This window comes from Thermobia domestica, chromosome 6 (assembly GCF_964235325.1).
Source record: "Thermobia domestica chromosome 6, izTheDome1.hap1.1, whole genome shotgun sequence".
Lineage (NCBI taxonomy): Eukaryota > Metazoa > Arthropoda > Insecta > Zygentoma > Lepismatidae > Thermobia > Thermobia domestica.
In genome coordinates, this window is record NC_137459.1 from 3,442,073 (window position 1) to 3,465,562 (window position 23,490).

Below are 23,490 nucleotides of genomic sequence, written 5' to 3' on the forward strand. Positions count from 1 at the left end.
GGACACTCCCATGGGTAACGTGAGCAGGGTAAATTGAGTTCTAGTTGAAAAAAACTACCGAGAAAAGAGAAGTGAATAGACCAAGAAGATAGGACGATACACTAAACCAAAATGTTAGAAGGTGGGGAATAACAATCTACAATGAATTGAGTTGGGATAGCATAAGTTCTAAAAATATGTTCTGCTTCCATGTTGATGCTTCTTCAGGTTTTCTCCACTATAGAGTGAGTAAGTGTATATGTCTGTTAAAAAGTATATCTTGCCTCTTTCTCTAAGACGTTCATCGTCACTGAAAATCGAAAACCGTAACTTGCAGACATTTCTGAAACTGAGCATGAAGAATAAACACCCAATTCTCAAATCATTATTATTTCTTAAAGACTTTTATCTCCTCTTCAAATCGTTCAGTTTTATTTTAATCGCATTTTTTTCCCAATCTTCATTGATTTAGCTTTTACTTAACTTTTTTCCTTCACATCAGAAAACAATAAAAGAAAAAATGATAGTTTTTAAAACATAATTTTTGTTTTGCTCTACTTTTGTGGTCGCTTGGAAACCAAAAATCTTTTTGAAGAAAACAAATGCTATTAAATCAAGGTGGATGCTTTCCTGGATTGATACAAATGTTAAGTATTCAGTTGGGCTCTTTTGATAGGACTTTACACTAGACAACTACAAACAATTTTTTATCATGATTTCTTTATCATAAGAATAGTATTTTTTGAAACATTTTGGTCAAATCTTCGGCAATCATTTTTACTCTGAACACGTTCTTCACAAAACTGTGTTGAAAAGTGATTTTCCGGAAGCTTTCTGTCTCAAAATGATAAACCTCACCTCAAATGATAGATTGCACACAAATGTAGTAAATACTCAAAAATAATTAGATTTATATATAGCTAAGTTTTCTCTAAGTTTAAAAATCATTAAAATGGCATTTAATCGCTAAACGACAAAGTGAATCCTCAATATTGTATAGTCTCGAACGTTTGTGCTTTCAATTTTCTGACCTAGTCATAGTGATTCCAGGTTTCCTACATTCCAACAAATACATGGGAACAACTCCGTGCACAGATTTCTTCCCTTTTTATGTTGCGGCTATCACCTGTTAACGTAGTTTGTATTGCGTCAGAGTTCCAAACGTTCCCAGCTGTGAGCTTAAAACGCACCAAGTTTATTAAAACGTCATTTGGTGTTATTTGTTCTTTATAAACACGAGAGTTCTTTCACGTTCTTTGCATAATGCTTCCAGACACTTATTATTCCCATTAATATTGGAAACTTTAAGTTCACGTTCTGTCCTTTCGTGCTTTCATTTTATGTTTTTCTTTTTAAGTTCCAAATTCCAATTGTTTTGGGCAATTAACAATGTAGGGAAATAATTGAGCATAATCTAGAAATAAATTTACATAGTGCACTGAGAAAAAAAATTGTAGGTGGCGTACTTAAAAAGGTAGGTTACATGAGTATTTCGTGTAGTTTTTGGACTTAACGTACAGCAGACATATAACTGAAAACGCATGTTTTATAATACTTTCTGTGTAAGTGTTCCATCTATACGTACTTTCCGTATGAAACAATGTAGGCGGTCAGGATCTCACATACAAATGGACGTATATAACATATAGCTGACGAAAGTAACATAAGTATATGCATGTGATATACGTAAAATTGTTAGATGTCACATCCTGCAAGAGCATGATGTAACATCTAAGGGCAGTGCCTATGTAGCATACGGATAACGTATGCTCCGTACTGATTTCTATAGTAAGCAAGAGGATATTTGTACAATATGCCGCTGTCCGGAGAACGGATTTTTCTCTGTGTGATTTGTTTCCTTCTGGTTGAAGAGTTTGGTATACCAAAACTCCCTTATATATTTATTCTGTCCGTCCAGCCGGCCGGTAGACAAAGATTCTCAAGAACTACTTGAAGGAGCAGAACGTAAAAACGTAAAACGTAAAAGGTCCACAGTTAGGAACCTAGTTCGTTTCTACACCGTCCGACAATTAAGTAATGAGACTGGTTTTATTGTGATGAAACAGTGAATGCAACCCATAAACCAATATGTGCATTTGAAAGAGTAATTCCTCCTTTACAATCTGGTAACACCTCATTGTCGCACGCAAACATGACGGGAAATACGGCGCCATTACCAGCAGTCACTGAGAGGCTGTCGTCATGTGAGCACCATGGAGCAGAGAGTGAATATCAAATGCTATATTAAACTGGGTAAAAGTGCCCCACAGAGACTGTTGAGTTGATTTTGAGTTTAACGTCCCTTTTGGCAGCAAGGCTATGTGAGACTGGGCCTACTGATTAACGTGGAATCCGAACCACATGAGCTCCCGCCGGGAATCGAACCCGGGTCTCCCACGCAAAAGGCGCGTACGCTAACCGCTTAGCCACCACGGAGGAGCTCACACAGAGACTGTTAATTTGATGCGAATAGTGTATGGGGAAGTAGGGATAATGATAATCTTCGACTTGAGTAGTCAAAATTGAAGACAATGCTCCTGTGTTTCTACGACAATAAGGGTATCATTCATCACGAATATGTACTCAATGAATGCTCAGTTTTATTTAAATGTTTTGGAGCGTGTCAGGAAGAGAATTCCTCGTGTTCGACCTGAATACTCAGCCCTAAGTAGCTGGCTCCTTATCTATGATAAGGCCAGGGGCCGGATACAGGGGGGGGCGATCGGGGCGATTGCTCCCCAGAAGATATTTTTTTTTCTTATTTTAGATATAAATAAAACCCATCCCAGTGTTTGGAGCTCTTAAAAATAGCTGTAAGTAGCAGTACTACAACCCACCGCTCCCCCCAGAAGTCCGTCCTGGATCCGCCCCTGGTTAAGGCACTCGCTCACCAGGGAGCACTTGTTCAGGAATATTTGACCAGAAAACAAGTGTGTGTGCTGCAGCACCTCTCTATTCTCCAGATATGTCCGCCCGCAACTATTTTCAGTTCCCTAAACTTAAGTTACTATTAACAGGATGACACTTTGCCAATGTTGAAGACATAAAAGCAGCCGTGACAATAGCATCACGGAACATACCACGAACTGAGTTGCAGAGGTTCTGCTACTTCTTGCGTGATCGTGCCACTCGTGTATTGATGCAGGATGGATCTACTTTGAATACTACACAGGTATTATTACATTATCTTTGTTTCTTTGGTCACAATCAAATCAGTCTTATTACTTAATTGTCGGAGAGACCTATAGAGGTAATATTGAAATCAGAGTCAACAATGTTTGGTTTTTACGTTGATCACTGCAGAGAGAAAACGGTGATATATAGAGGGAGGCGTTTTTCTATAATCGACTAAGCATCCCAAGTATATGTCTTATCTATATGCTTAACACTTTACTGAAAGCGGAAGTGGTAAAATCCACTGCAACTTCCGGTTTCAATGTTGATCTTCAGAGCAAAGCTATAAGGATAGCGAGAGGTGTTTTTAAAAATCGACTTAGTATTCTAAGAATATATGTCATTTTTTTAAAGCTAATATTCAAACTTGAAGTTGTAGAAATCAACCACTTCCGGTTTTAACGTTGATCACTATAGAATAAAGCCCTTGGTGGATAGCGTGAAGCGGTTTTCTGTATTCAGTTAAGTATCCTGAGAATATATTCCATGTCCACTATAATCTCTCTAGTAATACCGGAAGTTGTAGAAATCAAGCACTTCCAGTTTTAGCATTGATCACTGTTAAATAAAGACCTAAAAGGATAGAATGAAGCTGTTTTCTGTAATCAATTTAGCATCCCAAGAATATATTCTATCTCCATTATACTCTCTACTAATACCAGAAGTCGTGGAAAGAAACACTTCCGGTTTTAACATTGATGGTTATAAAGTAAAAATGGTAACAGATACCAAGAAACTGTATTATCCAATGATTTAAGCGTTCGATGTATATACATATTTAATATCCACTCTAATATGTGTACTAAAACCGGAAGTGATATAGATATACCACTTCCGGTTTCATTATTAACCTAGAAATTAACACGCCACAAAATCCAAAGTGCTTAAGGTGGTATACACGAGGCATTGCTACTTTTTTCTATCTACTTAATTGTCGGAATCATTGACAATACATAGAGAACGCCTAGAACGGGAACATTTGGTGCATGGCTTGAGTTTAATTTGCAATGGTAAGAAAGGTAGCTTCTCGGTGATCACATTACTACGTAAAGCCACTCCGGACTTTCTTAAATCAAGAAGTAACAAAATTGAGAAATAAACAAAAACAACGACAAAACGAAATAAATTGTTACAGTCACCACAAATTTATGTTGAACGCACGATCAGTAAATTGTTGAACGCACAATATGTCAACTGAAAAGTAGTGTGGAAAATGTTGGTCCTTTACGAAGGTATTCCATTAAGACTTAGTTTACGTAAGGACTTAAAGGAAAGGTAAAGAGGTTTTTGTATATTGCAATTGTACAGAGTTGCTTCTAGTCTTCGGTAGAAGTGAAGGTTTGAATAAATAAAAAAAAAAATAATAAAGACAATTTCTCAAAACTAATTGTTAATAAAGAGTTATTTTATTGGTTTATAATGTCCGTATGAGCAAATAAATCAAAAGTTTGGTAGAAACAAAGGTTAGTTTCAGGCACTCATTGCTAATGTGAAATCGAATTGAATGAGTTTCGTACCACAATAATTTAAACAATAATTAACTTTCAAAGAAGTTAGTTTACATTTCTGAAGTTTCTTAGCAAATTATCTATACAATAAGCTGATGCTCCTACACTTCTGATTATGAAGAGCATCAGTACGAAGCTTCATCCTTCCCCTACCACCATTCCTATTCTTAAATAGGTCCTGGTTAATCTCTTAAGTATCTGTTTATATAATAATTCCAGTGTTGCAAATCAAGCACCATATGCTTCCATAAATTCCTTTCATAGTATGGACGGCATTCCAAAGGTTTCCACAAAACTCCGGTCCAAAGACCTTGCCACAAGAATTTATAAACCTTCAAGCGCTGCAGCTTCCGATAGCAACAAAGCGTATCACGATTACGCAATTTCACAGACGAATAAAAGAGCGAAATCCCAAATCTTTTGTTGCATGTAACATTTTGCAGCAGTTGTGATATGTGCATCTCTTAACTGTATTTTTCTTATTTTGTATCACGGTGATTCTGCAAGCAATCTTTTATAGTACCATGCTGGATTGATTATTAAACACCACTTCTCGTACTTGCGTGTTCCAACTCTGGTAGGGAACTTAACTAAATATCTGTATATGGTTTAAGAAATCCGAAAAGTCTACGCTGCAGAAACAAAATCTTTCCATAGAATCCTATTATTTGAAAGCTAATCAACATTAGATAGCTTCTATTCATCTTTCTCCCACATCCTTCTTGGTTTCCCCCAATCTTCCTTTCCCTACTGTTTCCGACTACTAGAGTCTTTTTATTTCAAGTGTGTCCTTGCTGTTGCTGTTGTCGATATGTATTTCCCCCTACCTTCCTCGAAAGAGGAGAGACAATTTACTACGGCAGAGATTCTTCAATAGTTGGACGCGGACAGGGTTCCACATTGAATTACTTCATGGGCTTTGCTATGCACGGTCTTGTTAGCCATTCTAAGTAGCCTACGATCTTCACTCGCCAAGAAGAAACGACAGAATGACAAATTGGCAACACAGCTGAGGTCATTCACTTCTTTTCCCAAAGCAAGGGGAAGGTTTCCTCTGTAAGAAGGAGACGGGGTTGGGGCCGAAGGATGTTTCACATATTTTCCGAGGGCACACTTGAAATAGAAAGGCTATACTGTCTGCTCCCTGCCCATATTTTTCATTGAAGCTATATATGTATCATCCATCTTAGACGTTTCGGCTTTGATATACTGTATGTATGGTATTAGGCGACCTACAAAATTACGCATTGTATGTGTAGCTTTCTGCATTCAGGTTGTTAATTGTCTATTTCCATATCAAATGTTTATCTCAAAGTTTGCTTTCAAAACCCTTAGCTACTACTTTGCTCTTCAATTTCGACATCTATTCAATAGAATGGGCAGAATTATGCTTCAATACAACATATACTTTTATCTTTAATCTTTCCCATATTAGCAGAAACGTTCACATGGAGAAATCAAACTACCTACAAGATGTCAGCATGTGTCAAACTTGCAATTAATAGTTCCTTCTACATTCGATTGTTTTGTTACTCGTTCCATAAACTCTTAACTCCCCCCCCCAATTCCGAAGAATAAATTATGATAGTGAATCTAATAGTTAAAAAAGGAAAGCTATTAGCACAGGTCCATCGAAACACAAATAGCTAGAATCAGCCGATGTTTTTATTCACTTTACATTTCAAATAAGCGGATGAAGATTGTCTAGAGTTCTTTAGAAAACCTGCTAATGGAGTTGAGCTATCGTAGTCAAACATAAAATTGTTGAAGTGGTGGCACGGAAAATCTTTGGTTAAACGTATTTTGTTCGCACAAGGAGTGCTGACAGAATTCATTGACATCTATCTGTGCCGCAAGACGTAAAACTGTACAACGTCCTATTGTTCGATATTGTAATGAGTAGTATTTGCGATTTCCAAATTCTATTGATGAATGGATAAGAGTTTGAAGCTTATACAACAACCACTTAGAAACGAGTTTTAGTTTGCTGTGATAATCCTGAACCAGTTAGGAATCCATTTTTCAACATGTCTTCTTGAGATTTTTCTATGAGTACTTATTTTCGTGGTTATAAGATCTAACTCCGTAATGACAAAATATTCAAGAGTTTCGTGTACACAGGCCACACCTCTAAAAAACACGCAAAGGGGAAAGGTCACTGCGCTATTATTTCTCACGAGTCATATCGCACATTTCCGACTTTATTTTGTAAACCAGTTTGTCCTTGTATTTACATAACGAAAAACAAATTAAACAACTGGGCTTTCCTTGCAATCGAATACGTAAGGAATTTCAATCATTATTGTAAATTCACTACGACCAATTTAGATTCGGAATCATATTTCATCTTGAAACTGCAAAAAAAATAACACAATTTCTCACGCTTTTTTATGTACTAGGTAAATGCTGAGTTAGTCTTATGAGACGTGCCAAAGATGTAATTCTCAGGCTCTTCGAGAAGAAAACTTTCCCATTGAAGAATGATAAAGTAAAGTAATTTCAGTAAATAATTAACTCAATGCACTTTCAGTACATTTTCTCAGTGATAAATACATTAATTAACCTGGGATAATAATCGGAATTATATGAACATTTGCTGATCTGACATAAAGTTGCCACCCATTCCTTTCAAATAACAATAATAACAAGGTGTATTTGGTTATGTATAAGTTTGCAAGAAATTTCACACAGTACAGAATCAGGAAAATCTGTACATTGCTAAAGCATGGTTGACAGCTATAACAAACTGTACATTTACTAAGGGATGATAGAAGAACAGTAGAAAGAAATGCAGAGTTCTTACTAAACGCTTGCAGGGACGAGGGTTCAGAAGTAAATGAAGAGAAAACTAAATACATGGAAGTTCGTCGGGATCGTAATACTGCAAATTATAAATGCGTTAAAATATCAAATAATACTTTTGATAAAGTGTATATTTTCAAATATCTAGGATCAATATTAACAGACAAAAACCATTTTCACGAAGAAACTAAATGTGAAATAAAAGCAGGGAATTCGTGTTATTATTCAGTTCAAAATCTTTTGCCGTGCGAATTCTGTTTGAAGCATAAAATATATAAAACGATAATCATTCCTGTTGTCCTATGTGGTTGCGAAACATGGTCGCTTACTCTGAGGGAAGAACGTAGACTGAAAGAATTTGAGAAGAAGATCCTGTGACGAATATTTGAACCGAAGAGGAACGGGAATGGAGAATGGTGGAAACTTCATAACGAATAACGACATAATTTATACCGTTTACCAAACACTGTTAAGTTCATCAAGTCTAGGAACATAAGGTGGTCAGGTCATGTAGCCAGGAGGGAAAAAAGTGGGAACGCTTTCAAAGTTTTAACTGGAAATCTAATCAGAAAACGACAGTTAGGAAGACCTAGGGGCAGGCTATAATATAGTTAATTGATATTCAAATACGTTTTTGTTTGTATTGTAATGGAAGAGTTTTTATCTATAATTGTGTTCAGGCTTTCCACTTGCGATGAGTAACAATTTTTTTTACAGATGAGTCCTTCTTCATTCAGACAAGTAATTGCAATACCCTAAAAGAATATCTACTAATCATACATGCATCTGAAAATTCAAGAAGTATCACATTTCATTCTGATCATCCAAAGAGAATCAGTAATTTGTGGGAAAATTAAGAAAAGACTAGTGCCGGTCTGAATTAGGGAGTCGTTTACAAGTATTGTGTTTTCTCTATTTCAAGACTGTTGTTTTTCTTGCATGGTCAGAGTGGAATGTGATATGCCTTAAACTCTTAGGCACATATCCGATTAGTAGAAATTCTTCCAGGGATTGTAATTAGTTGTCTGCATGAGGGGCGCACTGACGGGGGTCCACCGGTCCAGACTCCCCGAAAAATAAAACTTCCTAACTCAACGTATATATGAATATTTTCTTAACAAAACTCTAATTGCTTAACAGGGAAATGATATATGTAGCATGAACATTTGATTTTACAATTTATCTTTACTCTTTCTCTTATAAAACAATCTAATTCTATATTTTTTCCCCTGAAAATATAGTTGGAAGAATTTTAAAATTACTTATCGTGCTCAGAATAATCTTCATTCAATACTACATAGACGTAGTGGCTTGTAGTATTGAACTCCCCCCTAAAAAAATTTGTAGGTGCGCACCTGGTCTGCATAAAGAGATGTAATATTTACTATTCATTGTAGGCAAAATTTCTGAATACTATTATAAAGTAGTTCAGGTACAACCAGGCCCGTATTTATATATTATGCGCCTCTGTGCTCTAAATAATTTGCCGCCCCCCCTATACAAACCTATGTCTCAAACAAGGAAAGAAATCGTAATTTTGCAAACATGCCAGCTCTTCTTGAGTAGTAGTTTAGGTATTACAAGTTACAAAAGTTACAACGTAATTTTAAATGGTCTAATTCTCTCAATGATGATTATGATGTGGTATTCTGCCCGAAGGTGGGTGTTTGATACGAAGGTCCCTAGGCAAGGTGGACCCATGGTAGTTTGCCATAGCCTTCCATGGGATGATGATGACGTACTAAGGACGGGACCTACAGCTTAACTTGGGTGTTGAACCACTTGTACCCCCACCGGGAATCGAACCCGAGACTCCTTGATTACAAGGCAACAAGCTTAACCACTCATCCATTGGGGACACATTCTCTCAATACTGGTATGCAATTTTCATGTAGGTTTTAATTTATTGTCCGGACAAAATGTATTCTATTAATACTTAATCAACCATTATGACATTTTTATATTTCATAATTTCACTTGAATTATGATTGAATTTCTTAAATATTTACTCTTATCATTGTAATAGTAAAATATGGAATTAAAAAACAGATAAATATTGGTGATAACTGATAAGAAAAATAATTATTTAGATTTTTCTGCGTCAGTACAATAAACTGTCTGTCTGTAGCGCTTTTCAACTCGAGAACCATAATAGATAAAAACATGAAATTTGAATGTTTTCAAGCTCTCAGAGAAATGATCCAAATGACCTGTTCCAAGTCCGTACGTCACACTTGAGCTGAGATATGGAGTGGAAAGTCCCAATAAGAATAACATGAGAGCATTTTTTTTTTAATCGGAAACGAATAATATTAGAGTTGAATTATAGTTTTGGGATCGCTGAGATGAATACTGACAGTTTTAATCCAATTCAACTTTAAAGTCATACTCTACTTCTCAGGGAGGGGGCGAGATTTTAAAATTAATCGAAAACGACAGATAATAGTATTGAATTCATAGTTTTCGAGGTCGCTGAGTTTAACGGTATCGGTTTTCATGATGTTCAAGTTCATCCTCACCCCTTGCGGTGAGGGTGGGAAAGGATGCCTTTTTAAAAATAATCAGATAAGCTAACTAATTAGTAACTACTGTAATTAGAGCGAATTAAACACATTAAAATATTTTCTCGCGCTTGCACGGGACTCTGCAGGCTGCTAGTTTTAAATATTACTTTATTTTAAATCTTTGGAAAAAAATCCAAAATTTTGCCGCCCCGTGCTCGAGCACAGAATAGCACTTACCTAAATACGGGCCTAGGTACAACACAAATTGAAAATGAATTGTAGGATACAACAATATTCTCAAATAAATTCATTCGGTACTAGGTTGAGAACACATGAAAACGATCTTTCTGTAAAGAGAAGAAAATGTGTATACAACATCTCATTTGAGTAAGGTTCAACATGCAAGTTAAATAGAACGCGAAGAATATCACTTCACATGTTGATCTTTACACATGTTACCGTTTTATTGAAGTGACAAGTGATCTGTGTATATGACGGTTTGCTTTTTACTCCGATTATCATTCAACTTAAAGCGGAAAAGGGTTCTAGTTCTACCAAAGACTTATATTTCTGGTAGAAGTAAAGTACACTATGAGAAGTTAACTCAAAACAGGCAATGCATAAAACTGAATGCGCTTTCAGAAGGTATGAGCATTAAAATCCGCTTCAATTAACTGAATCCAATAGCAGTGACATTTTAAATACAACGTTCTAATAATACTTAACATAAAATCTGCTTCAATTAAGTGAATCCAAGAGTAGTTACATTTTAAATACAACGTTCTAATAAAATTCAACAGTGTATATAAATTCTCCCTACCTTATTTATGTTCAATTTTCTAAGGTAAAATTCAGGCCCTGGAAAAGGAAAAAAGAGACAATCAATTATGTTTGGCAACACTAAATGTTGAGGTCGAAACATAGAAAATAGGTAATTCAAACCATTTGAAGATGTTCACATAAATATATTGGTTTAAAACTACGTTAAATTTGCTCGCTATTTGTATTGTACACTTCCATTAGTTACATTTTACTTTATTTGATAAGTTTCTTACAAAATTATGTTTGTTTTTAGAATTCAACATTATCAAAAATTGTAATAAAGGAGTTCATTTATTTTCTCTTCAGTATGTTGACAGATTTACCAATGTGATAAATTACCAAATAGGCAAAACCTATTAATGTACTTGAAGAAAAAATAAAAGGACGCCTTTGATACTATTTTACCTTCGAATAAGATCATGATTTCAAAAAAAAAAATAATAATACTAATAATAATAGTAATCCTTACTAGAGATGACGTGGGTCAATGAAAATTTGACCCACTGACACACCGCCCACCGTGACCCACTACCCAATGGACCCACTACTCACTGTGATTTAATACTCAATGGACCCACGACTCACTGTGATTCACTGACTCACGACCAACTCTGAACCACCACCCACTGTGACCCTCTCTGAACCATCACCCACCATGACCCACTCCGACACATCACCCACCATGACCTACTCCGACACACCACCTGCCAAAAACCATTGTCATCAACTCTGACCCATGATCCACGCCTTTTGTCTTCACTGACTAAAGAATTTATTTGTAATAAAACAAACCGGTGAAATTATCTCTGATCGGAGTTTAAATTTCTACGGTCAATCGCTTAAGCACCGCTGTTACAATACCGGTGGATCTGATCTTTACGATATAAAATAATTTATCATGGGCCATATTACGATGAATTTAAATTTAATTATCGTACATAATTATTTTCTTCTTGAATTACATACACTTTCAGTGGGAAACAGGATGAGTTTTGAAAGTCTCAAATCAATTTAAAGTAGACCAACGTGAAGAAAAAAACAGTGTAAAATTCGACTGTGTCTCAAAAGCCAAGTAGTAGGTCCTGTCCTATTGCTCTTATTATTAGAGTTAGAAGTGTCAATTCCAAAGGAGCCTGAAGTCATTTTCACTTAAAGATGCTCATCTCAGGTTAGTAAATAGAAACAAATGAAAAAGGAAGAAAAACGGAGGCCTTGAAAGTAAAATGTAGGTTTGTTTTACGTCTTTTATTTGTACTGTAAAATTGGAAATTATGGAAATATTCCTATTCAAAACTAACCTCGTCAGTTCATACCCACACAACAGATACAGGGAAAGAAAGAAAGAGAGAGAGAGAGAGAGAGAGAGAGAATAACAAAGAAATTAAAGAAAGTTATTTAAGATACAAACAGACTTAAAAAAGCAAAGTTTGTGTACAATTATATCACGGACAACACAACTAATATTTCTTATAAATGCTTAGTTCCTTAGAATATCTACGGTAGTTACTGATTCTGAAGCTTGTTACTTATGATGCTGGTGTTATTACGGCGTATAGTGTAAATACACATTTCGCATGTTTAAAGTTGTTTAAAGAAAGTTTTTTTTTTTTATTGATATTTGCTTAGTGATATGATTTCACCAACTTGCGTTACGTAATGCACAAAGATTAAGTGAACACAATTTTTTGTTGGTAATTTGCATCAAGTTTTCAAAGCCATGTTTCAAATACACAAATATGATATTTTAGATATTCTAAAGTAACTGTCGATTGGTCTTAACAGCCAATTTTCATGTGGTGACCTTCCAGTTTTCTTTAGCTTCACGAATACATTCGAGGAACACAAAAGAAAAATCCAATTTGAATTTAGCTTAAGATAGTAAGCCTAAGTTCTAGTATAATGAACACCTTTTCTAACTTCTGACCCCACTTTCACCCATCCAAGGATATGAAAGGGTAATCAGGATACTCATCCTGTAAGACTATTGTTGTCCTATCAGTTAATCAGTAGCTGGAACGATTTGTTGGCACTCAATACCATTGTAAGAAATAAATCTTCCCCATCGTCTGCGTGAGTTTTGTAGGAATTCTCACATTTTTGTTCTATCATTTCATTCATTATCATCGACACCGTCTCCCTTAGTCTTGGTGCGCAATTGTGAAACATTGAACTTGATTTTAATTTCATTTAAACCAGTCTATCGTCAGTTGTAGAGCATTTGTTGCATCCTCCCAAAGAAGGATAAAGAAATACGCTTATTGACTGATTAACCGAAGCCCATTTCCCAGTTATATCTACTGATGGAGGGAACTCTTCTTGTGAGTATCAGTGTCAAAACAGGAGCGTTAAGGAAATCTCACTTCTCCCGAACATCCCCAGATACCATATTTCATGATTTGATCACAACCCACCCCCAAAATTTCCCCGAACCAGATAAAATCTCGAAATTTCGTCCTTATTACCTGACGTTGTGGCAAACTGTCTTACAAGTATTTACGGCGCACTGCCACAAGCAATTCTTCCGTTCTTAAGCGGGACAAATTTCTGTTCCATATTCAAGGCCGTAAATACAATTAACTGACAATATGTATGGCTTAAAAATCCACAAGCTCCATCGCGACACAAACAAAAATTTGCATTTGGATATTGTCCCGTTTTGAGGCAACTTAGTTTGGATAGTTATTACCCAAAGATTCTAGTCTCAGCTAAAAGTTCCGCAACGAGAATCCTTCTATATGTCCCGTGCCTATTTCATTTACGGGCCACGTTTCTTCGATGCCCCACACTTATTTTCGGTAACCTCCAGTTATTTTAAAATTTTTCGGTGTACGTAAAATTTCCTCCATTCGTAGGACTATTTCAAATTATTTCGAACGAAGAAGTGATCCTTTGTTTTATGTGTAGCAAACTCACATCCACACTATAAATAGGGAAGAATTATTATTTTGTATATTTTTTTCTTGTAATTTCAATATTACTTCAAACGACAACTTTATTTTCAATCATATTACACAACTACATTTTATTTCCTCCTCTGTGCTTGTTTCTTTACTTCTAAAAATAGTAATTCATTCAGTATTTTTGTTATAAATACTAGTTGTTGCGGCCAAACCTTCGGTCCGATGTACACTATAGGTTTTAAAATTGTGCTTAATTGTCACCAACCAACATGCGGTCACATAAATACTGTAACATGACGAGTATTAATTGGTGGAGAAAAAAATATATTTACTTAATCATTATCGTAACACTTTGTAAATTATTCATATTTTAAATGGAAAATAAAATTCAACTTCCAAACTGGTGTTGTAGGTCATTCACATAGCTTCAGGACAATTAAGGAAATCATGTAGTAACATAGAACTGTGTGCAGATAGAACATTCCTTCTAATAAGGAATAATGCTCATGTTATGTAGCAATGTGTTGACCTAAAATCATTAACGCTTCCTACTTCAAGCAACCACGAAAATTCTTGTAATTGTTTAACGTAAGCGGAAGAATAATCACGCCACCAAAGCTAGGAAGAGATGGGTGGACTGAAATGTTAGAGAACTCGGGACAGTGTACCAGTATCTAAAGCAGAGACAAGAGCTTCACCGTCATCTTCGCTGAAAAATTTTGGTGAGCACAGATCTGGTCCATGACTTGATAAAATCATTGCTTATATTCGAATATAACTACAAATCTTTCTGAGCTACAAAAATGGATATATGCATAGCATCAGCGTCCGGGTTCGATTCCAATTAGTGGAATATAACAATAAATATTTGTCTCTGTTGCTTACAGGCAATATCAATTTCTGTTACAGGCAATATCAATTTCTGTTCGTAATATGCACAAACGATAATTTCATGTGATTGTTTAATTGGCATTTTTTTTCCATACAGTATTCACATACATGATTTGTGGATCTTGTGAATTACTTGTTTAGATAGTTGTAACTTCGTCAACGAGAGTCAAACAAATTTAGTACTGCAGAAGCTTTATTTCCCGACTTCCGCCAAAGTTTGTTATATTTGTAGCTTTTTGGTGTACTAGAAAGATTTGCGTTTTCTCGGCCTACGGCCTTATACTTTTTAAGCATTCAGTTCTGCCAAATTTCAAGTTTCTTTTCCTAAAAAATAGGATTTTGTATCCAAAGAAAACGCTCATTTAAATAACATTAGAATTTTTCATTCCCCTTTAGACCCCTTAAAAAACTAAAAATATTAACTTTTGGAAATTTTCCTGTGGGTTAGTCCCGAAAGGTTACAATCAAGCCGAATTTCATCATTCTAATCTTGCTGGAAGTGCCTAAACATTTTGGGGTGTAGAAGATGTTCCATATAAATAACATGGGAAAGATTTTTCAGTTTCCCATGACACCTCTCTAAATTTTGATTGTTTTCATTTTGGTAATATACTTAGGTAACTCTAACAAGAACGTACAAGAATACCGAATTTAAAACTTTTATTCTAAACCCAAGTAACTAAAATATGAGATTATAGGTCCATAAAAGGTCAAATTAAATAACATAGGAAATTTCTTCATGGCCCCTTTAGACACCCTAAAAATTAAAAAATTTCACTTTTGGCAATTTTCCTGTGGGTTAGTCCCGGAAAACTACAATCATGCCAAATTTCAACTTTCTACGTCAAACGGAAGTAACCCCTTTATTTTATGTCAGTTCATATATTTTAATATATGTATACTTAGGATATTTCGACGAAGCTGCTGCTAATTACTCCTACTGAGAAATATTTCTAATTAAAATTGACCATATTACGGGCAATGATGCTCACTACTATTACATCATTAGCTATGTTGCTTAGAAATAAATATCCTGTATTTTGTAACCAAAATACTAAAATATTTGAAAGTTACAAAACTATGGTCAGAAAGACATCTTTCAATCATAAAAGAAAATATTTTTTTTTCTTTTTTTACGGGAATTTCTCAATTCTTGCCACTTAAAGGGTTAATGCTCAAATCTTATGTATATTTTCTTGTAATCTTTTATGTATATATTGCTCTTGTAAACTTATATAATGCCCAAATCCATGTCTTTGCAAACGTACATTACGCAACAAGGTGCAGATCCTGCTTTAAAAAGTTAAAGATATTAACAGTTCCATCTATTTACATATATGAAACATCCGTTTTCAGTCTAACACAAAATGAAGATGGAATGAAATATCATCATTATCACACTAGCGATCAAAACAAAAAGTCTTACTTTGCTAGATTATCAGTGGTACAACAGGGCCTCAGAAATATGGCAAATAAAATATTCAATGCTTTCCCCAATCACAAGAGAAAACTTGAATAAATTTAAACAAAACTTAAAAATGTATCTTATAGAGAAAGAATTTTGTAGAGTAAAAGAATAACTAGAATAAGTGTAACAATGTAAAATATTTTACCTATGTGTATAATCACTTCTATAAATCATATTATGTTTGTTTTATAATCTTACGTAAATATTATGTACATGTGAATTGAACCACTAAATACCATGTATTGGTTGGATGGAGTAAATAAATGAAATGAAATACAGTTTAGTTGTAGTTAAACCCATGCAATATAGAGAGACAAAGAGGGAGATTAAACATAACGATGGTTCTTTCTGAGGTAAAGTATTTCGCAGGCAAAATAGTCCCGCTTTCGGATCTCTGGGTGGAGACTACTCCGGGAACGATCATCAAAGAAGAAAGTAACTTACATTTTAGCATAAGAATTTGGAATGTACGAACTTTATGACGCGTTAGTAAACATGAAAATCGAATTATGGAAATGAATAAATGTAAAGTGAACCTAGTGGTTTGAGTGAAGCGCGATGGTCAAGAAAAGGTGAAATAATGTCGGGAAACTATACAATATTCTATTCGGGTAGTATTAAGGTCAAGAAATAATGTCGCAATAGCAATGAGAAACGAAATAGTTAAAACTGCAGCCAAGGTGAAATGCTGTAGTGACCGTCTGATCTTTGTAAAACTAAGAGCAAAATCAGTAGACATTGCGATAATACAGTACAAGTGTATATACCAACTATTGACCATGATGACAATGAAATAGAAGTAACATATGATAAAATTAGTGATATATTGCATTAGAAGGGAAGAGTTCAAGTTAAGTAATGGGAGAATTTAACAGCGTGGTGGAAGAAGGAAATCATAATAAGATAGTGGTAAAGACTGCAGACTAAAATCTGCTTCTTCGCGTACCAATCGTCAATTGGGTCAGTTACAGAAGGGGCCACCAGGCGGGAGAGCGGATTACTAGTGGAGTCTTCTTGCAGGCCAGCAAGAACTTTCTTTTTCTTTTGGCTCCAGTTCTACACGGCAGGCAGATCTCCAGCAACCGGCGTCAGGGCAGAGGACCATGTGACGACGATGCGAGTCCAGCGACAACAAAGGAAGGCTGAAACAAAGAAGACGGTCTACTACCCGAAAGTTTGGACAAGTATTTTGTAACCTTTTAATTCAAACTATAGTCGGAGCACTCAGCTCATAATATATTGCAATCTTAATTTCCATTTTTTTCTTATAAAGTTTCTCTCGTCTAAATATTTGTTCCTTTTGCCCTAATGATTCTTACGATTGTGTCTGGCAATATATACTGGTACAAATACTTGTACTTACTGCTGGGACAAGCGCACTCTCGTATTCATTGGAATAAGATGGTCACAGTGAAATAATTTCGATTATGCAGAACAAACACACGGGACCACATGCCGATCGACTTCCGTAGCCAACATGATTTGATGATGAAAAATACGTGGTTTAAGAAAAGAAAAAAACAAGCCGTACACGTGGAAAAGTCCAGGAGATAAAAGACGCTACCAAAACGATTATAAGCTCGTCAAGCAACGTTTTGGGAACAGTGTATGGAACATTAAAACATTACCACGAGCGGATGTTGATTCGAATCACAATCTCCTAGTGGCGGACGTGTATAGGCCTACCTGGTTAAAGTCAATCAAGAAAAATGACAGAAGAAATCGAAAATGGAATTTAGAACGACTAAGAAGTGTGGAGAGTAATGTAAAAGAAAATATAAAAGTTCTGTGGAATAGACGATAGTGTAGACACTGTGAAAGAATACTAGGGAAAAAGTTAAGCTAATTCCGTTAGACATACTCAATAACGACATTGGTGATATCACCGAAAGAAACACGGGTAACTGAACAGATGCTTAAGAAAACGGAGAAATGCAGATGGATGAAAATCACGGACACCAAAAAAAAACACAACAAAAGGCTGAATAATGAATTGAGAAGAAAGACTGACACATTCAGAGAGAAGCAATATGTGAATAAAGAATGGACTTCAATGCCTTGGCAAATATGTTCTGATGTATCAGAAACCACAGAAATTGGGTTAAAGAACTAAAGTTTGAAATCGAATATAAGAAAAATCACGTGGTCACTGACCATCAAAGAGTCCTTAGGATCTGGGAGGAATGCATAAAGGATCTATATCAAGAGAAGAACCACTCAAGATATATCGTAATCGAAGTAGAAGAAGTGGATGAAGAAGACAAAGGACCCATCATACTGAAAAGTGAACTACTACGAGCCATCAAAGACAATAGCAGTAGTAATGCGACTGGAGTCGAATTAGGAAAGAATACAACGAAAATACTGGTTTCACTTATTAACAAGATCTTCCTGAGTGGAGAATGACTAGATAATTTGCTAGATGTTGCAATTGTGAAGGAACCAACTGACGGAGCCCCAAACAACAAAGGAAGAAGGTTCAATGTCTCGTCAGTTACATAAGCCATTTTATTTAGTTGAAGAATTTACATTACATAAGCTTACGTAACTCGATTGAAATATAATCAATATTTATCAAGTGCTTCAAATTTTAAAATGGAATACAAATGAAAGTTTGTTTAGCATTTCCCTCCACTTATATTGCCATATTTTTGTTTCATTAAAAGTCAGACTTTACTTTAACGTGCTACTCCTGTAGTTAGTTAAGTTTCCTTTCAGATGGGTAATATTTGTTCAAGCCGTTTATTTCACCTTTTATAAAATTTATAATGTAGCAAATGACTTCAGTTCCGTTGAATTGCTAACTGCTTCAAATGAATTTCTTCGCATTTGCTGAAGGAAGTGTAAGCTAGCTTCTACCATTCGACTCAACTGACATTTGTGTGCATGTCTCTGTATACATCTCTCCAAAATTTAATCGGTTTTAATTATACTCAGTACGCATCTTCCTTAAACCTTAGTGGACAAAACCTATCGTTGGGAGTTGGAATCTATTGACAATCAGGAAGTAAAACGGATAAAATTAACCCCGTGCTGCAACTATACACACATGCTTAATAACGAAACGATATTCCTGTAAATCTACGTAAGCGTTGTTCAAATTTAACAGAATGAACCAGTGGTATATACTTGCTTTAAGACCTACCAATCATTCACATTGTTTGGGGTTAAAAATAGCCAAGAAAGAAAACATGAATTTACCCTAACCCATGATTTCTTTTAAAATGTCTCACGGTAATTTAATTTTAAAAGTATTTGAATTTGACGCAATGTGATGCATGTTTTCTCAGACGTTTTACCACAAACCATATTACTTAGGATTAAAATTACTTAATAACGAGGATTGAATTTAACTCTAATGACAATTGGTGAAATTTTCTCCAATTTTTCTCCTTCAATTTTTTTTTCAAGACTTAGATTGAAATGATAGCCTTAATATTGTGCCGGTGCTGTGTCATCAGTTATAGCCCAGAATACGTAATAAATAAATGCAACCAAATGGGGATGGAATTGATGCACAACACGGTACTTAACTGTAAAATTGTGGTTGAATTTAAATAAAATTCAAATATTTCTAATTTGAAAATGACTAGTAGGGAAAAGGGTGAGAGAAAGAGAAAGGTTATGACTAAAAGATAAAGGATGAGCACTAGCCTGATAGATCCCATCGTCCTGGTCATCTGGGTGATGGATATCTTTCTTTGGAGAAGTTTGGATTAGCTGGAGACAGTCAACATCTGAATCTTAATTCTGTCGAACTGCAAGGGGCGTCGATAAAGCGTCTTACGATAATGTCCTTCTACATCTTTCTACTAGACTGTAGGAGCCTGTTGAGTCTGCGGTGATAAACCAACAGAATGGTACTCTTTGACTTGTGGAGTCGGTGGTCCTCCAATGGTGGGATCCGCTTCTCTCCGATGATCCTGCACCTGTCCCAATCGTGTGTTGAATACCCCTTGTTGTTCTGTTCCTCGTGGTTTTGATCAATTCAAGAATGATGACCTAATCGGGAAGTATCAGGCTGTGCTTGAAGGTATGCGGAAAGGAAAGAAGGAAACTAGTCGAATTTATTTAACAAATATGCATTTACAAAAGCCGTCTGAGAATGTACACTTTTAATCAAAGTTTTCTTTCAAAGTTTTCAAAAGTTCATGCTTCTTTATATCCAATACATAGTTACTTCATTTCCAATAGACAGATACTTCACAATATGATTAGCTATAATTGTTTTCTTCAATCCTGTTCCTCAGTACACGCCTAGTTTCATAATTGGCTTAATATATATATATATATATATATATATATATATATATATATATATATATATATATATATATATATATATATATAGATCTCCACAATATAGCACTTTGGAAACACACATTTTGATTGAGAATCATGTATAAAGAATTTTGTTCGTGCTCATTAAATTCGCTGCAACGGTGTTCAACTGTAGTCTGGAACAAAAGCCAATGCAAATACATTCCCTTTACTTTTTTTTTTAAATACATATTCGCGTGTTTCCAATAATAAAATTACTTTCTCCACGTGTTAGTTAATTATAAATCGAAAACGCTTCACTTAAAAAAGGAATTTAATTATTAAAGATATGCCTCTATTCAAAACCACATTTTGATAATTACACATACAAACGAAAAAGAGTTGCATTTGAGAGTAAAATCATCTTATGATAATTAAAAATCCACAAATCAGTACCATAATTTGAATCAGAAACGCTACTAACACTTCACTTCTAAAATGAAATTATCTACTTCAATTTTCTCAACACTACACTTACTGTTAGACAATTACACATACTAAAATGAAAAGAATTGCATTAAAATGGTGACCTGAAAACTCCTCTATTCTCCTTGTGTATCTGATGGAGGATGTAATGTTTAGTTCGTGCTAAATCCTAAACAAAATCTATTGTAAAGAAGGTTGAAACTTGGAAATGAGATTTAATTTTTTAAAGAAAATGTCGACCTTTTATTTTTTTTAGAAGGCTATTAAAAAAGGCTGGTTTTCACCTTTGACCCCTGATCTTGCACTATCCCAATATTTCCTGCCGTGTTTTAAAGAAAACTAAATGAATCTTTAGTCAGGACTAATGTCCAAGGGAAAAAATAAATGAAATATTTAAATTTTACTTCCCGCGATTATGCCGGTTAGGCTAAAGGAGATGGTGATGATGTGAAATAAATGAAATGGCGGAATGAAGAAAGTCAGAGGAAACGGGACAACCCCGAGAAAACCCGTGCACACGGTGTTTACCCAACACAAAGCTCACTTGGCGCGAGCTGGGATCGAACCAAGAACCCCAAACATCAGAGATGAATGCTCTACCACTGAGCCACCGCGAACCCCGAGTGCCCAAGGGATTTGAATCCTGAGTGTAATAGGGGATTTTATTCTTATTCTATATTATATATTATCCACCTCTTTGTACCTGCAGAAACTTATCTTTTTAATCCTTACGATAAATCGAAACATAAGAAAGTGCCAACAGTGAAGTGTGTCCAACGAAACACGAATGAGGCTTCACAGATTCTTTTTGTTTCACAGCAAAAGTCCATAGTTTCATGTGTATATTAGAATTCCTAAATTGCAATTTAAGTGGCAATGTGGTTTTAAAGTACATATAAAATTTAATAAACCCAATTTTGTCCAATAAAATCCAATTTTACCCCTTGAAAGCCACTAGGTGTTTTTTTTTTAATAAAAAAAGCTGGGATTTGCACAATCCTGTCTATAATGAAGGTTGAATTAACCCTCCTTCATTTGAAACAGCTTATAATTTTCACTAAACATATATATATATATATTCGACTTTATACAATATGGAGTACATAATGTTTCAGGCTTTCCCCCAATACTCTAGAATGGAGTTAAAATCAGTCAATTATGTACTGTAAACTGCACATAATTATGGACTGTACTTTACGGTACTGTAAACTCAGCAGTGCCCTCGGTTTTGTGTATAGAGTACTACTGGAAGAGGGTAGTTAACACATCGCTTGACTAGTAGTGATTGTACAGGCGAGTAGGAAATGTGCGGAAAATCGCCGCTATACCTTGTCAATATCAAAGGGCACAGTACAACCAGACTACTCAGTTCAAATGGGACGCAAGGTCGGCTTACGGAAAGAGGGCTTGTCGTACTGCGAAATTGTTATGCGTATAGGGAATACCGTCCCGATAGTATTGCGCATGTTGAAGCAATAGACAGAAGATAATTGAATGTACCGACGAGTGGACAGTAAACAACTCAATGCGACTACACCACGGGATGGCAGAATCTTGTCATCATCGTCGTAACAAGACCGTGCAATGTAATGCACAAATTTGGCACTGGACCTCGACACTGGAGGACGAAAACGGGTATGGACTTACTTACGTCGTCGGATCGATGCATCTACTAAAAGCTCGACTGCTAGTACGCACAAATTTGCATCAGCTTCCATTAACCCGAATTACAAGCGCCTCAGGTTATGTTGAGGTACGTAAATACAGTTACAGACAATCCGAGACGCAGTTAGTCTTGAGTTTCCAAGCAACTATACTTCAACATGTTCTACCATGATAGCTGCAAACATGTTTAGACACTATCCTGATGGCAGTGTAAATTATCGGGTGTGATAACAGCGTAACGGCAAGTGTGAAGGGTCACTACCCACAATACCTGATCTTGTACGGCACACAGTGAGGGTAACATAAGCAGTGCTTGCTGCATCTTTGAAGTTGTAAGAGATGGGAAAGGTTTATACCTTTCCTTGAGACAACTCAGAACAAAACAATATGCCCGCTAACATTTATCCAGAAATGTTGCAGATCTTTCGACGAACAGCGGATACCGCTACTACGCTTCCTTGTATGATGGACTGGCATGTCGCCCATCAATCATGAGTGAAATATGGTTGGTCAGCATCTTGTCCCTTATGGTCCTCCAGCAATGTATATATTTAAGATGTTCGTAAATCCAAGTCCGTTTATTGAGATTACCGAGCGTCTTCTTTTCTCTGTGCATTACATAAATCCACTCGTGAAGTTAAGGAGCCTCTTTTTTCAGGATCCATACAAAGCGGATGATGGTTCAATTGGAACAGACAATGACGTATCTAAATGGATGCTTCTATTGTTTGGTTGCTCTCGCAGAAATAACTCTGGAAGTGTGTAAGGAAGCATCACGAAGGACAGTAACTAATTACATAACTTAGAAAATCATTCCTCTTATTCTTGTTGTTTTTGTTCGTTAATGATGAGTTCAATTAGCTTAGAAATTCCTAAAGATAATCACAAATCAAACCACAATGACACATATTGAAAGGAAAAATTTCTTATGATGAATGAATCTTTTGTAGGTGGAGGTAACCTATCCATTGCAATTTTAGATTAATTTTTTGTATGATCATAATTCTTTCAAACAACCGATTCAAGGCAAT

At 35.5% G+C, this 23,490-nt stretch overlaps 1 protein-coding gene across 6 annotated transcripts in view; it reads right to left on the reverse strand.

Annotated features, from left to right (window-relative positions):
* PMCA (plasma membrane calcium-transporting ATPase 3) overlaps nucleotides 1-23,490 on the reverse strand; it is a 765,800-nt gene that overhangs the window by 529,044 nt on the left and 213,266 nt on the right. For all 6 annotated transcript variants that reach the window (XR_014131792.1, XR_014131781.1, XR_014131782.1 and 3 more), the window contains exon 3: nucleotides 10,788-10,825. The gene's annotated coding sequence lies outside the window, so the exon portion shown is untranslated. The remainder of the gene's footprint in view (nucleotides 1-10,787; nucleotides 10,826-23,490) is intronic.